The sequence below is a fragment of the Micromys minutus genome, assembly GCF_963924665.1.
Source record: "Micromys minutus genome assembly, chromosome: 7".
Classification (NCBI taxonomy): Eukaryota; Metazoa; Chordata; class Mammalia; order Rodentia; family Muridae; genus Micromys; species Micromys minutus.
Genome location: NC_137976.1, coordinates 69,497,646 through 69,511,746, shown reverse-complemented (window position 1 = coordinate 69,511,746; position 14,101 = coordinate 69,497,646).

Here is a 14,101-nt window from a genome sequence, read left to right as displayed (position 1 = left end):
TAGGTTATGGAAACCAACTGGAAAATGCACTGATTTGTCCCACAAGCCCTGTGACTGATTCATACAATGATCTATGATACAGTGTGTCTCTGTTAAGTCTAAACACCAAAGGCTCAAGGATGAGGCCAATATGGGTGCCCCCCAGAAAACTGAAAATCAAGGGCAGCTTGTCAAGTCTTTGAAGCCATGGACTCAACTCAAACTGAGCCTCAGGGTCAGTTCAGTGGTAAAGGCCAGGCCACTGACATTAGGCCCTTTACCCCATCACTGAGCGTGGTTAGTGAACCATGGCGGACAGGAACGGCTCAAGGCAGAGGACTCGGGTGTTGAACCTAAACATGGCATGCGTGCAGATACTGTGGAGGAAGGTGTCTGCCAACAGAGAACAACCCAAAACCTCAGAACTACTAAACCTTGTAAAAGCAAGGAAATGGGCAGACGCCGTGGACAGCCGGAGGTGTGGATTATGTCAGGCCTTGATCTTTCCTCCTGCCCCTCTCTGCTGCATCACAAATCCAGTTTTATCCCCCATTTTCTCATGCTCCAGTCTGACTTTTTTTGAGGCTGCAGAACCTCATATTTGTTTTTGCTTTGTTTTCAGCATTTGAAATCTTAGGGAAGGATTTTGATGGATCTGACTTGAGTCAAGTACCAGCCCCTTGTTGTAGAAATTTCTAATCTCACTCTACCAGACCTTTGATCATTCAGTTCCAACATAGGAGACACACAATCTTTATATTTGCAATAAGCCTTAATTAGCACTAGAGCTAGACAGATATCAGCCCTCTATGTGATTATGTCTACTTTCTTCCCACTAACATATCAATATGACTTGCCATGTTCTGTCTTGGCCACTCCTATTCTGATTGGCTGCCTTCATTGCTATGTTTTCAATATTCTACCCCATGGTGTCTCATTTCTCTATCATGGTCTCTGCCTCAGACCCCCTCCCCAAGCCTGGGAATCCAAACTCTGCCTACCTTTCTTGTGCCCAGCTGTTGACCTCTTTATTTAACCAGTAGTTTTAAATTAAGAAGCAAGGTCACTTGATAGACATAGCATTACTTGGTTATACCTTAGTATTCTCTCATCCCTGAGGCAACTAGGGCCAGTACTTAGCATTACAATACATAGCAACAGACCAAACCTCGACACCAATTAGCTGTATCTGAGCATAACTCTGCTTGGCTCATGGAGTTTGCCTTAATTGCTTTTCTATTGCTGTGATAAGACACCATGACCAAAGGAACTCATAGAATAAAATGTTTATTTGGAGCTTACAGTTTCAGAGGGTGAGTTTATAAAGAGCATGGTGGAAGCATGCCACTGGATCCGTAGCCAAGAGCTTACATCTTGTTCCACAACCATGAGGCAGAGAAAGCTAACTGGGAATAGCAAGGCTTTTGAAACCTCAAAGTATGGCTCCAGTGACATGCCTCCTCCACCAAGGCCACACCTTCTCTCCTTCCCAAACAATTATACCAACTGGGGGCCAAGTATTCAAGTATATGAGCCCATGTGGGCTATTCTCATTCAAACTTCCCAGAGTTGGAATAAAAGAACAAGACCCACTGAATTCCCTAAAATGACCCAAGGACTAGAAGAACTAGGGATAGATAACATATCAAACAGCATAAGATTCATTTCGACTCAACATAGAGGGAAAAAAAGTCCTAATGGCCAGAGATGACGGAGTTAATGTTGAACGCTGCATGGGAGGCAGACCGCCATGTGGAGTAATCCCCCGGGAAATCCAAGTTTCAAGACTTTGAAGTGGGATGACTGGAGAATAGTTTCACACAGTTTCGGACATCTCTGTAGGTCCTCAGGTCTCATTACATCTCCGTAGAAGCCCCCAAGAATCTTCACACTATTGCCATGGCAGAATATTAGGACAATATGGATGTTTCTTCTAGGCCCATAATCAGACTCCAAGCAAAACAGGCCCTTAGAGGGGAGGTAGAAAGCGTTGTCCATGAGAAAATGTGTACTACACTACTAAGGAGCTTAATGAAGTTGCTAATTCATTCAAGCAGAAGTCTGGGGAATGTGTGTGGGAATGGATTTTAAGGGTGTGGGATAATGGTGGAAGGAACATAAAACTAGATCAGGCTGAGTTTGTTGACATGGGCCCTCTGAGTGCAGATTCTAGGTTTAATATGGAAACTTTAACAGTTAAAAAGGGTGTCAGGAGTTTGTTTGAATGGTTGGTTGAAACTTTTGTCATAAAATGGCCTCCTGAAAAGGAGTTGGAGATGCGTGATATCCCTTGACTTAGTGTTGAAGAAATTTTAAGGCTCAGGGGAACTGCAATGTTAGAGTGGATATGTTGTATATCTAATTCTCCACAATGGGAAGGCCCAGAAGTTATGCCCTTCACAAATTCTATAAGAAGCAAACTGGTGAGAGAGGCACCAGCATATTTGAAGGGTTTTGTTCTTGCCCCTTTCCTTGTGCCCCTTGGTTTCTCTTCTCCCTTGGTTTGAATTTCTAATTATTCCCCTTCTCCTTCTCCTTCTCCTTCTCCTTCTACTCCTCCTCCTCCTCCTCCTCCTTCTCCTTCTTCTTCTTCTTCTTCTAAAGATTTATGTATTTTTATATATGTGAGTACGCTGTCTCTGATTTCAGATACACCAGAAGAGGGCACTGGATCCCATTACAGATGGTTGTGAGCCACCATGTGGTTGCTGGGAATTGAACTCAGGACCTCTGGAAGAGCAGTTGGTGCTCTTAACCACTGAGCCATCTCTCCAGCCTATTATTTTTATAAGTAGAGACTAAGATAATTTGTAATTTGAGATGGTCAAGAGCAGACAGCCCTGTTTTACTTGCCCTCCTTAAATCCAAAACTCACACAAAGCTATGGTACCACTGTGTAATGGGAAGTACAGGACTGTGTTGAATCCCCTCTGCAACTTGGAAGGATACTATGTAGTGTCGTGGAAGGATACTATGTAGATAGATCAGAATAAAGAAAGAAAGTGGGCACTGATTAACCAGATTCAATTATGGTTCCACCATTTCCCCCCTTAGAAGTTTTGTAAAAGTCACACAATTTCAACATCTTAAATCTCGACTTATCATCATTTATAGGAGAACGATAGTGGCTATCTTTCTGTTGCCACAGCTAAGTTGCAGGAGGCAGAGACTGGAGTTCATGTTTTTTTCTTCCAATAATTTATCATTTTAAAAATCCACTTTACATCCTGATCACAGCTCCTCCCCTCCTCTTCCCAGATCCATCTTTATAAACCTTCTCCCCATTGCTCTTCCTTCTCCTCAGAGAAGGGAAGTTCGTCTTTATGTACTACCGTACATCTAGTCGCAGCAAGACTAGGTACATCCTCTCCCACTGAGGCCCAATCAGTCAGTGTAGGTGGCGGGGGGCGGGAGGGGGAGGGATAAGGGGAGCCAATGACAGGGAACAGAGACTGAGCCTGCCCCTGCTCTACTTGTTAGGGGACCCACATTAAGACTCAGCTGTACATTTGCTACAAATATATAGGGGGTCTAGGTCCATGCCCTGCATGCTCCCTGGTAAATGGCCCAGGCTCTGTGAGCCCCCATGGTCTCAGGTTCGTTGACCCTGTAAGTCTTCTTGTGGTGTCCTTGACACCTCCAGCTTGCCCAAATCTATACCCCCCTTTTTTTCCCACAATACTCTGAGCTCCACCCGATGTTTGGTTTGGGTCTTTGCATCTGCCTCCATCCACTGATGGATGAAACACGCTAGGTTGCTGTTCTGAAGCCTAACAGTATCATTAATAGTGTCCTGTTGGACCTCTCACTTGTGATGGTTTTGTGTTAGGGCAGCCACTGGTTGGCTGTTCCCCAAGTCTCTGCCAACAAGAGCTTTTTATTTACTTGGTTAGCAAATGAACGAGCCGCCATCCTGACTCAGGGCCCTTGGTTTTGGAGCTGTCTGCTTTCTGTGCACTTGATCGTCTTCCACGGTCACTCATGGATAGCCTCAACTCTTCTTTGGAACAAGGTGAAGCACACGTAGTTGCCCAGATGAGCAATATGCAAAGTTTTCTTCCCATCTCTCAGTCCCCTGGAGACTTACGGGGTCTCACTGCTGTCCCTGACCTTTCTCATCTGTGAAAAGGTAGAGATCACGTGACACCCTACACAGATTAACTGCAAGAGCCAGAACACCTAAGGTCACTAAAGGCACCCAGCCACGTTCACACAGGAGCTGCTAACTAAATGGTAGCCAGGGCTAATTCTGATTTGGGGTTTGAGGCTACCCCTTGTTCAGCTTTGCTGGTTACCAGCAGCGTTTGTGGGAGGGGTGAGGGGAGTTGGAGTGGCAGCACTATCAGCTGATGTTTGTACAACACCGGGAAGTCTTCTCATACTGGCAAGCAGCTCATTTAAATTCACAAGAGTGTTCTTACACTGTTAGCACGTTTATTTATCTCCTGTTTGTATCTTAGAGTTTGGATTTGTAAGGCAGAAAGAAAAAGAACCGATACATTGCCAAAGTTATATAGCCAGTATGTGGGGAAAAGATCGAATCCAGGACTCAAGGTATTTGTGAGGGCGTGGTCATAACTTCTTCCCTCTGCAGAGTCTAAAAAGGAAGTAGGAAGGCACCCGACCCATGACTGTGGCTGCTGACAAGGTGGACTTGTTGGCTTCTTGGCTCTCACCTCAGGAAGTGACCTGAGGCGTTTGAAGCTAGTGATAGCAGCTAGAAGAGAGGGGAGGCCATTATCACAAATTCATAGTCCAGTTCTCAGCAGGAGACCACCGAACTTTCCTTAGACCAAAGAGACCAGCGAAGAGAAACGGGCTCGAGGCTGGAGAGACTCCCATAGAGTCGGAGAGAAGCTGAGCGAGGGTCGGCAGCAGAGAGGCCAGGCTGCTCATGCACAGGGATCCTGGGTGAGCCCTGCAGCCGAAGTGCAGTTCAGTGGGATGTGGGCTGGGAGTCAGTCAAGGTAATCGAATGCAAATTTGGGCGTCTGGGGGACTTTTCTCCTATTCTCTATCTTCCTTTGTCTCTCAGCAAAGACATTGGCTTATGAGCATGCGCGCACTCGTGTATGTGTCAGTTTGTGCATGCGCACACGCACAGGCGCCTACGTCCCCATACTCAAGAGGAGAAGAAATGAAGGTCCTGCTGTGGACAGCCACAGAGAAGTCAGCTTTAGGACCGTCCGCTCACTCTCCCCTGAAGCTGAGCTAGAGTTCTCTCCCTCAGCTTGTCAGAAGAGCTGCCAAGCTTCTGAGTCGGTGACATTTTACAGGATCGCTGTGTTCTTTCTTCAGAGCCATTTGAGATAGAACTGGGAACAGGAAGCCCACTGTCTCAGAGGATTGCATCAAGAACCGTGTTCCCCCAGCAGCTGATGGCTTCGGGGTCCTGGAGCAGTGGGGGCTGGAAGGACAGAGCCAGCACCCTGTGTTCCAATCCTGTCATCTAAAATTTCCACTCATTTCTTTTTCCTTAATCCCCTCAGCGAGGCAAGAATTGGCCAAATTTCCTATATCCAGGTAAAATCAGGCTTACTAAAGCTTATTCAGTGAATAATCATCTTATAGGACCGTTAATATACATGTACACAAACATGTACCCAAACATGAACACATACATGTACCCATTCATATATCATATTATTATATACATTCTCTGTGATGACCCTTCCTTTGTGTCACAACCTGAATTCTTGGGGGAGCCACTGGCTCATAGGGCAATGCTAAATGACATGTCTTTAGAGGCGTTTACGTACACAGTATCTATATTAAAAATCTAGGTCCTATGTGAACTTCCTTAGAAAGACAGGCAAATATACCAGGCTGGACCAACTGACCATATACTTCTATGCACACTAGTGGGCGTGTTCAGTGACAGATACTCTAATCACACCCACCACACACTGAAGAGTTTTGGAACCAGAAGAGGATTTGTGGGCCATTTTGTGAACAGTTCTTTTCCATGGGTTTCCGCTGCTTAAAGTAAATAGCTCTCTTGCCGGTAACTGGGGAACTGCAGGCTCCGAACACTTTGACAGAAGGAGCAGTTAAAATGAGCTGTGATGTTAACAACACAAGGCTTTCACCGTGCATGCCCAGAATTATGCAGCAGCTGTGGTCATGATGGAAAGAGGTGTGGGTGGCAGTGATGATGGTTGTGATGTGGGGCTGGGGGATTGAGGTGATGATGGTAGTGGGAAGGGGAGCTGGTGGCTAGGATGGCGGTGGTGGTAACCATGGTGCTGGTGATAATGGTGGAGGTGGTGGTAAAGGTGGAAGTGGTGGTAACCGTGGTGGTGGTGGTAATGGTGGAAGTGGTGGTAATCGTGGTGGTAGTGGTAATGGTGGAGGTGGTGGTAATGGTGGAGGTGATGGTAACGGTGGAGGTGGTGATGGTGGTGAGGAAGATGTTAACAGCAGGGAGTGATGGGTGTAGGGCAGTGACATTGATGGCGGTGGAGGCAGTAGGCTGGTGAAGAAGCAGGTGGTCAGAAGATATCATGATGGCAGCGGTGGTGATGCTGAAGAAGGTACCAGGGCTGGTTGCAGTAGTCATAGCAGAGAAGACCCTAGAGGATGAGGTGAAAATATAAATGGTAGTAGTTTTGGAGGGAATATCTTACTTCTTAGGCTTCTTAGTCTCTCCAGAGACTCATATAAAGTTTCCTTCATGAGGACGACGTCAATGACGGTTGCAGGGCCAGCCACATGCAACTCCATGCCATGTGTGGATCTATGGCTTAGCACTTCACATTCCTGAGTCAACATCACTACCGCTCTTCTGGATCCCAGCCTCGATGAAAGGAGAAGTCCTCCAATCAACCATGGGAAAACACAGAGCTCAAGGAAGCTAAAACAATATGTCATCTCTGTAGCAGGTTCTGTTGGTTGAATTCATTCATTACCAACTTCAAGCATTCCACTGGCTTTTGGTGCTGGTCTAGATGTGGGATTTGGATGGTGTTTCTCTAAGACTAAGGAATCTCAGTCCACTCTAGGAAGCATCCTTTGTCTTGATTGACACTAAATATCAATAACTCGATATTAATTGATTGCAGCCATCTGAAGTCTGAAGGACAGCCAGCTTGGAGACAAGCTGCTAGAGGTAGTGGGTGGAAATACAAGGAAGAGTCTGTGTCTCTGATACCCCACTGCTGCACAGAATGAACAATGTCTACGCGCTGCCCTACCCTGGGCCACCAGTTAAGTCAAGTGAGATGTTTTCTTCTTGGATGAGTCAGTTTGATTTGCCATCTGCCACCCTCACAGTCAGAAGAACCTTAAGGAAGGGACTCTGTACTATAGCCAAGAAGAAGGGCTCTTGTTGGAGAGTGAACAGAAAGCAACACGTCTGATTGTAGATTCCGGGATATTTTCATCTGTGGTGACATCAGAGGGTAGCCCTCTCAGTAGCGGTTCTGTAGAGCAGAAAGCAGACAGGTCTTTGCTCAGTGCCCAGGGAAAACAAGATTGGAGTGTAGTCTTCAGCCTACTGCTCTGTGTAAGCCTGATGTCCAGATCATGGCTTGCATTTGGTCTTTATGTAGTGGGCTCCATCCAACCTCGAAAAATCATTACCTAGAAATCCATGCTCTCTGTCATGCTTTGGGGGGGGGGACAAGAAAAAAGAGAGAGAGCCCCCACACCCATCTCTCAGGGTTCTGTTTCAGGTCTTGCCTCTTGTGATTGACTCAAGAAAGACAATATTCCCAACCACAATGAGAGACCTTATTTAGGCCACACTAGCTGGAAGGAATATCTGTTGGACGACAAAGCAAAGAAGCTCAGAGCAATGACATCAGATGAGTTCTAGAGTGACAACTGGGCTATTGGGGTCATTTCCTTATAGAGCAGGCAATGCACCATGCCTCCCCATCAAGCACGAGCATCCAAATCAGCTGGGTATAGCAAGCATATGACATGCACTCTTTGTTGCCATGTTGGTAGTGATGTGTGTAGAGGCAGATCAGATCCACTGTTTGAGTGTAACTGTTTCTGCTCTCTGCTTGGGATTTGGGCTTCCACAAGGCTCTTAGCTCTTTGACGTCCATCCCATTTTGAGCAAATCTATTGCCTGTATTACTATGGTAACTGAAAAGTTAAAGTGTCCATCTGTGCTAGGAATATTAGTAGTTTCCCCAATACACAGCACATGGCTTCAGTTATCAATAACCATGCAGTTCATTTCTCAGGAACGTACCACTGTATCTTTGTAACTTAATATGCTGCTGGCTCTTCATGTCAGCCTCAGATTTGGTGCTCAACTTAATTCTTTCCCAAGTTCCAATACTTGCAGAAGTTCACTCTGCCGTGCTCTGGACATTTATGACTTATGACAGTTCCAGGTCCCATACTGTGTCCTAGGACCTCATGTCTAGATCTGACTCCCTGGGTGTGTTGACACGTACTATACATAGACAAGATCCCGGTTATACAGAGGAAGCTATATAGAGCAATGAGGCCGTGAAGCAGTTCTTTCGGGAACACTGCAGAGGTACGTGGTTCTCTCTGGAGACCTTTCCTTTCCAAAGTCTTGAGTGTGTCCAACGGGAAACTATGCCAATGGGGTGCGGTGAGTTTGAGCCTTGACAAGATATTAACAGTTTGAGCTCTCTTGTTAAGGCCCATCTGCTTAGGGTTAGTCAATCATGGCCCACAGAATCTCCTGAAGCTACTGCAGTCAGATGTCTTTCAATGGGCATTTCGACTGATATTAATAAACAGGAGGCAGAAAGGTGTGCTGAATCAAAGGATTTCTGGCCTAAGATGCTTGTTCTCAGACAACCTTACCATGTCAGCTTAGCTCAACCAGTATATTTCCAGGTACCTCCTCAGAGCCGGCCACTGTACTAGGTGCTCAGATTACGGAGGTAGGTGATTTGTCCTGTCTTAGAGAAGCTCAGAGCCTGGGGAGAGAGGTAATGGTAGGGACGGTGGGGCAGAGCGGGATAATTATTGATTATCATTTCTAAGATGACCATATGTAGGGTACAAGCTGGTCAAAGAGGTTCAGGTCAGTGCTCCAAGGAGATAGAGGCAAAAACGTCTTCACAGAGAAAATGACCCAGATATCAAGTCCACTAATATTTATTGGCTGTCAACTGGCACTAGTTTCCATGCTGGAGGATTTCACAGGCATCACCTCATTTATGGTTCACAAAATCTCCCCGTGAAGCAGGTATTATTAGCCCTGTGATTTCCCAGGGTGAGGGAGGTACATTAAGAGGTCATACAGCTAATGAGCAAGGCTGGAACTTGATCAGAGTAGTCACAGGCAATGTGGCCACCCAAGAGATAAAGGTGCTTCACACACATGCTTCATCGGTGACATAACAGACTCAAAGGCCACTGTGTGTGTGTATTTGTGTCTGTGTGTGTATGTGTATGTGTGTTTGTGTGTGTGTTTGTGTGTGCATGTGTGTTTGTGTGTACGTTTGTCTGTGTGTGCATATTTTTGTGTGTGTATGAGTGTGTGTGTGTGTGTGTGTGTGTGTATGTGTGTGTGTGTGATGGCATATGACATGACCATAGATTCATGCTGGTGTTAAAGTTAAAGCACATCACTCCTGCAAGCCAACACTTAAGCCCTCATTATATTTTTGTTTTAAAGGTCTTAGACTTAGGGAGGAGAGAGAGAGAGAGAGAGAGAGAGAGAGAGAGAGAGAGAGAGAGAGAGAGAGAGAGAGAGACTAAAGCCATTGTGCTCTCTGTATTATTACATTGTGAATAGTCTGCCCTAGAAGTCAGAATTGTATAGGCTCAGAAGGGAAGGAGACAGACAGACAGAAAGAGGTGGGGTCCAGCCTGGGCTGTGAGGCTGAAGGTTACAGAGTGAGGAAAGGAGCCAGTGCATGGTGTGAAGACAGACACTGGGAGGGGCACAAGATTCGGGAGTGTGCCTGTGCCGAACAGGTAACTTCGAGACTGAGAGGGGTGAGTAGAACTTGGCAAGGGCAGAAAGAAGGGACACTGCCACCGGCTCTCCTGAAAGTTGCCACCTGCTTAGTTAATGACCCCCATTAGCTCCTATCTTGTTCCTGTGTCCTGGAATTAAAGGCATTTTAGGGAGCGACTGTTTAAAAATATAGACATAAATAGTGGGAGTATAGTATATAGGCCATGGAGGTTTATTACACCCTGGTCCAGCGAGCCCGAGGCCCCACACCATTGACGAAGGGAAGTGTGGAATGGCCACCGTGTTCACTAGGGACTCTTTAGTTTTGACATTCCAGACTGAGGGGCCAGCCCCTCTTCCCTGTATCTGACTGGAGACAGTGAAGGCCCAGAGCCTGGGAACTTCAGCCAGCACTCCAGGCACACGAGCAGAGGCAATAGCTGTAAGAACCGGCAAACTAGCTTGGGGCTATAATTACCAAATGCACTATTTAAGGAAGGCTATTCTGGGCCCACACTCCACATAGTTTTTCCCCAAATTCTTTTGTTACTATATCATATTTCCTTTTCCACAGCATATGCCCCTTTAAGCAGTTACCCAGAAACAGAAGGGACCACTGTAGCATTCCAGATCTTGGCCTAGTAACATCCTTCCTGTAAAGGTCACCTTACGCTAAAGTGCTTGCTCTCTCTGGCCTTTGTGACCATGCTTAATTAAGTTAAGGGCATGGTATGAGGAGGTGGTCCTGGATCATCCTGGACCTGAGGTCACATGCCAGATGCTGGCTTCAACACTGGGGTAAACTATGTAGTTTGAAGCCAAGGAGTGCTAACAGCCAGCAGAAGCTAAAAGAGACAAAGGTAAGATTGCCCCCTAAGACCTCTCAAAAGTATATGACATTGAGTTCCGTATTGTAATGCTGTTTTTGGACTTTTAGCCTCTACCACTGGGAAAGAATGGATTTCAGTTACTTTGAGGCACTAAATTTGTGACAATCTATGATAGCAGCCACAGGAAACTCACACCTCTGCCGAATTACCTACTTAGTACCTACACATTGTGCACATATATTCCAAGTGGGTCACAGGAAACTGTCTCAGTTGTCTGCATGGGTTTTAATGGAGGGGCCATGAACTTGGGAAAGGACAAGGATTGGTTCGGAGGGCAGAAGACTTAACCTCTCCAAAGCGGTTTTCTCATTTGTAAAATAGGAATGATCCCTGACTAGCTCACCGCTACTGCATTAACACGGATTTCAAAGCAGTTCGTTTCTTTTAAAGCTCTGTGCCTGGCATAATTATTTTCATTAAGTCCCTGGGCACAGTTCTGCAGCAGATCTGTACTAGTGTTAATGCACAGCCCCTGGGAGATGAAATTAAGAGCCATACTGGGGAAAATGTCTGTGGCTCTTACTGGCTCTGACCTTCTCCGGTGCTTGTTTTCTCCGAATGCATGAGAAAGTGCAATAGTCTAAAGTAGGGCTGGAAAGTCCCTAGAAAAACTGGAGTCACTAATAGGCATTAGTCAAAGGCTTGACAAGATCATAAAACCCTCAGTGTGCTCACAGCTGTCTTAGTTAAGGTTTCATTGCTCTGAAGAGGTGCCATGACCAAAGCAACTCTTATAAAGGAAATAATTTCATTAGGGCTGTCTTACAGTTTCAGAGGTTCAGTCCATTATCATCATGGTGGAAATCATGGTAACATGCATGCTAAGCAGCAGAACATGGTGCTGGAGACAAAGCTGAGAGTTCTACATCCTGATCTGCAGGCAGCAGAAGGAGACTGTGTCTCCTCACTGGGCTTCGCTTGAGCATATAAACCCTCAAAGCCCACCTCCACAGTGATACACTTCCTCTAACAAGACCACACCTACTCCAGCAAGGCCACACCTCTTAATACTATCACTCCCTATGGACCAAGCATTTAAATACACACATTTATGGGGCAATTCCTATTGAAACCCCCAGAATAGCCATTGCAACACTGGAGAGAGGCCTTAAGGAGACTGAACAGTGTTTATCTTGTTTTGCCATTCCAATGTCTAATGTCAAATATTTTTGAAAGTAGGACTATATGAGCAAATAATGAATCCTGAGCACACACAACCCCCACGTTATGGCCTTCTTATAACCAACAATATTCTCCCCGTGCATCAGATTGATGTCTCTTGCCACTATTTCTATATCTCATACCATTTCCATGAATCTCTGTTTTACTGAAAAAAATTCTTTTGGGTCTCCATCAAAAAGCCCAGCCCAGCACTGATGGGCACTGACTGTGGTCTTTCTTGAGTGCATAGGATCCCAACCACTCACTGCTTTGGGGCCTACAGATACAACACCATCCCTAGTCTATGAAGACAGTATCCTTCATGCATATACTTTCTATACCTCAGGACCAGAAGCTTAAAAAAAGGGAGGGGGATTCCAACTTTTGTCCATCAAGTCCCTCTTCTTCTTTCTCATGGGCTGCTGAAGTCTCTATTAGATTTCATCCCATTGCTATGACAAACACCAGGAACAAATGCAACTTATGCACACACACACACAAAAGGTTCTATTTGGCTTATACTTTCAGGTCATACTCCACCACCAAGGGAAGTCAGGGAAGGATCTCAAGCAGGAACTTAAAGTAGAAATCATGAAAGAATGCAGCTTGCTGGCTCGATAACAAGCTTGGTAAACTATCTTATGAAGCCCAGGACCATGGGCTTAGGGAATGGTGCCACCCACAGTGGTTTTGGGGCATTCCCACATCAATTAACAAAGGCAGCATTTACAGACATACCTATGGGTCAATGTGACCTGGTAAAACTTTCAATTGAGATTAACTTCTCAATTCTACGCTATGTCAACTTAACTGGTAAAGCTAACTAGGACAGGGCCCTACAGATTCTACTAGAGACATATTTGGGAAGCAGAGGGAAGGATAAAGACAGTCTGTAACCTGACAAGCTGGACTCTTTTCATTGTTGTCATTATTGCTATTTACCATGTAGGTATAGACTCGTCTTGTAGATCTGAACTACAAAGACACCGAGTACTAGACAATGCCATAGCCACCAGCTGCACATTTAATCCCAGCACCCGGGAGGCAGAGGCAGGGAGCTCTCTGTAGATTTGAGGCCAGGCTGGTCTACATAATGACTTCCAGGATAGCCAGGGCTATACAGGGAGACTCAAAGTAAAATGTCATAATTCTACCCTCTCATCTATTAATATTCTGGTATGTTACTTTCAAGTAATTTTTTAATAATTTTTAAGAGTAAGATTCTAGGCTATACAATTAAACCTGGCTCTCTAAATTGAACAGCTAGCATAAACTACTCATAGTTTTAAGTCTCTGTACATAGCACTTAATTTTTAATATTATATGTTCATTTATTTATTTTGTTTTTTTTTAAGACCAAGTATTTGTATGTAACCCAAGAAGGCTTTGAACTCAACATTCTTTACCTCAAGCCTTCTGAGTGCTGGCTTCTGGGAGAATACCACAGCAGGCTTGGACATTATGTCAAACCAGAGGTCAACATCATGTATCTTTCTCAATCCCTGTCCACATCATTCTTTGAGATAAGTTCTCTTACTAACCCTGGCACTCCATGATTATCTAAGTTGGCTGGCCAGAAAGCCCCAAGGATGCTCTGTTTCTGCCTCCCAACTCCTAAGGTTACAAGCACATACCATCGTTTCAATTTCAAAGATTATTTCACAGTTTCATAAAATTATATAATGAATTTTAGTCATGTTCCCTGCCAATGCCCTCACACATGCTTTCAAAAAACTCCTCCTCTTTTAAGCAGGTCCCCCCAACTTTCCAATAAGCCCATTCTACTTTCTAACAAGCCCACCCTACTTTCACACCCCTTTGAGTATGATTCACCAAGTTCAAGAGGATTGTTTACATACCATAGGTAGTAGGCTATTTACTTCTTCAGTGTCTAGAAACATTACTCTTACAATTAATGGCTGCATTCAAGAAATCACCCCCTCTTCTATTAACTATTGACTGCCAATTGTCTTAAGGGAGATGTGGAATCTCATGAGGCCCCCTGTCATCCATGGCGAAGTGTTGATGGGCCTGGTCTTCTGCTGTTAAACAAGCCACTGTGAGCTCATGAGTGCAGTGGCCATGTTTTATCCAGAAGACATGTTTTGGTGGCACACCTTCCCATTCCCGGGTCCTTACATCCTCTCTTCTGCAATGTTGTCTGAGTGTTAGA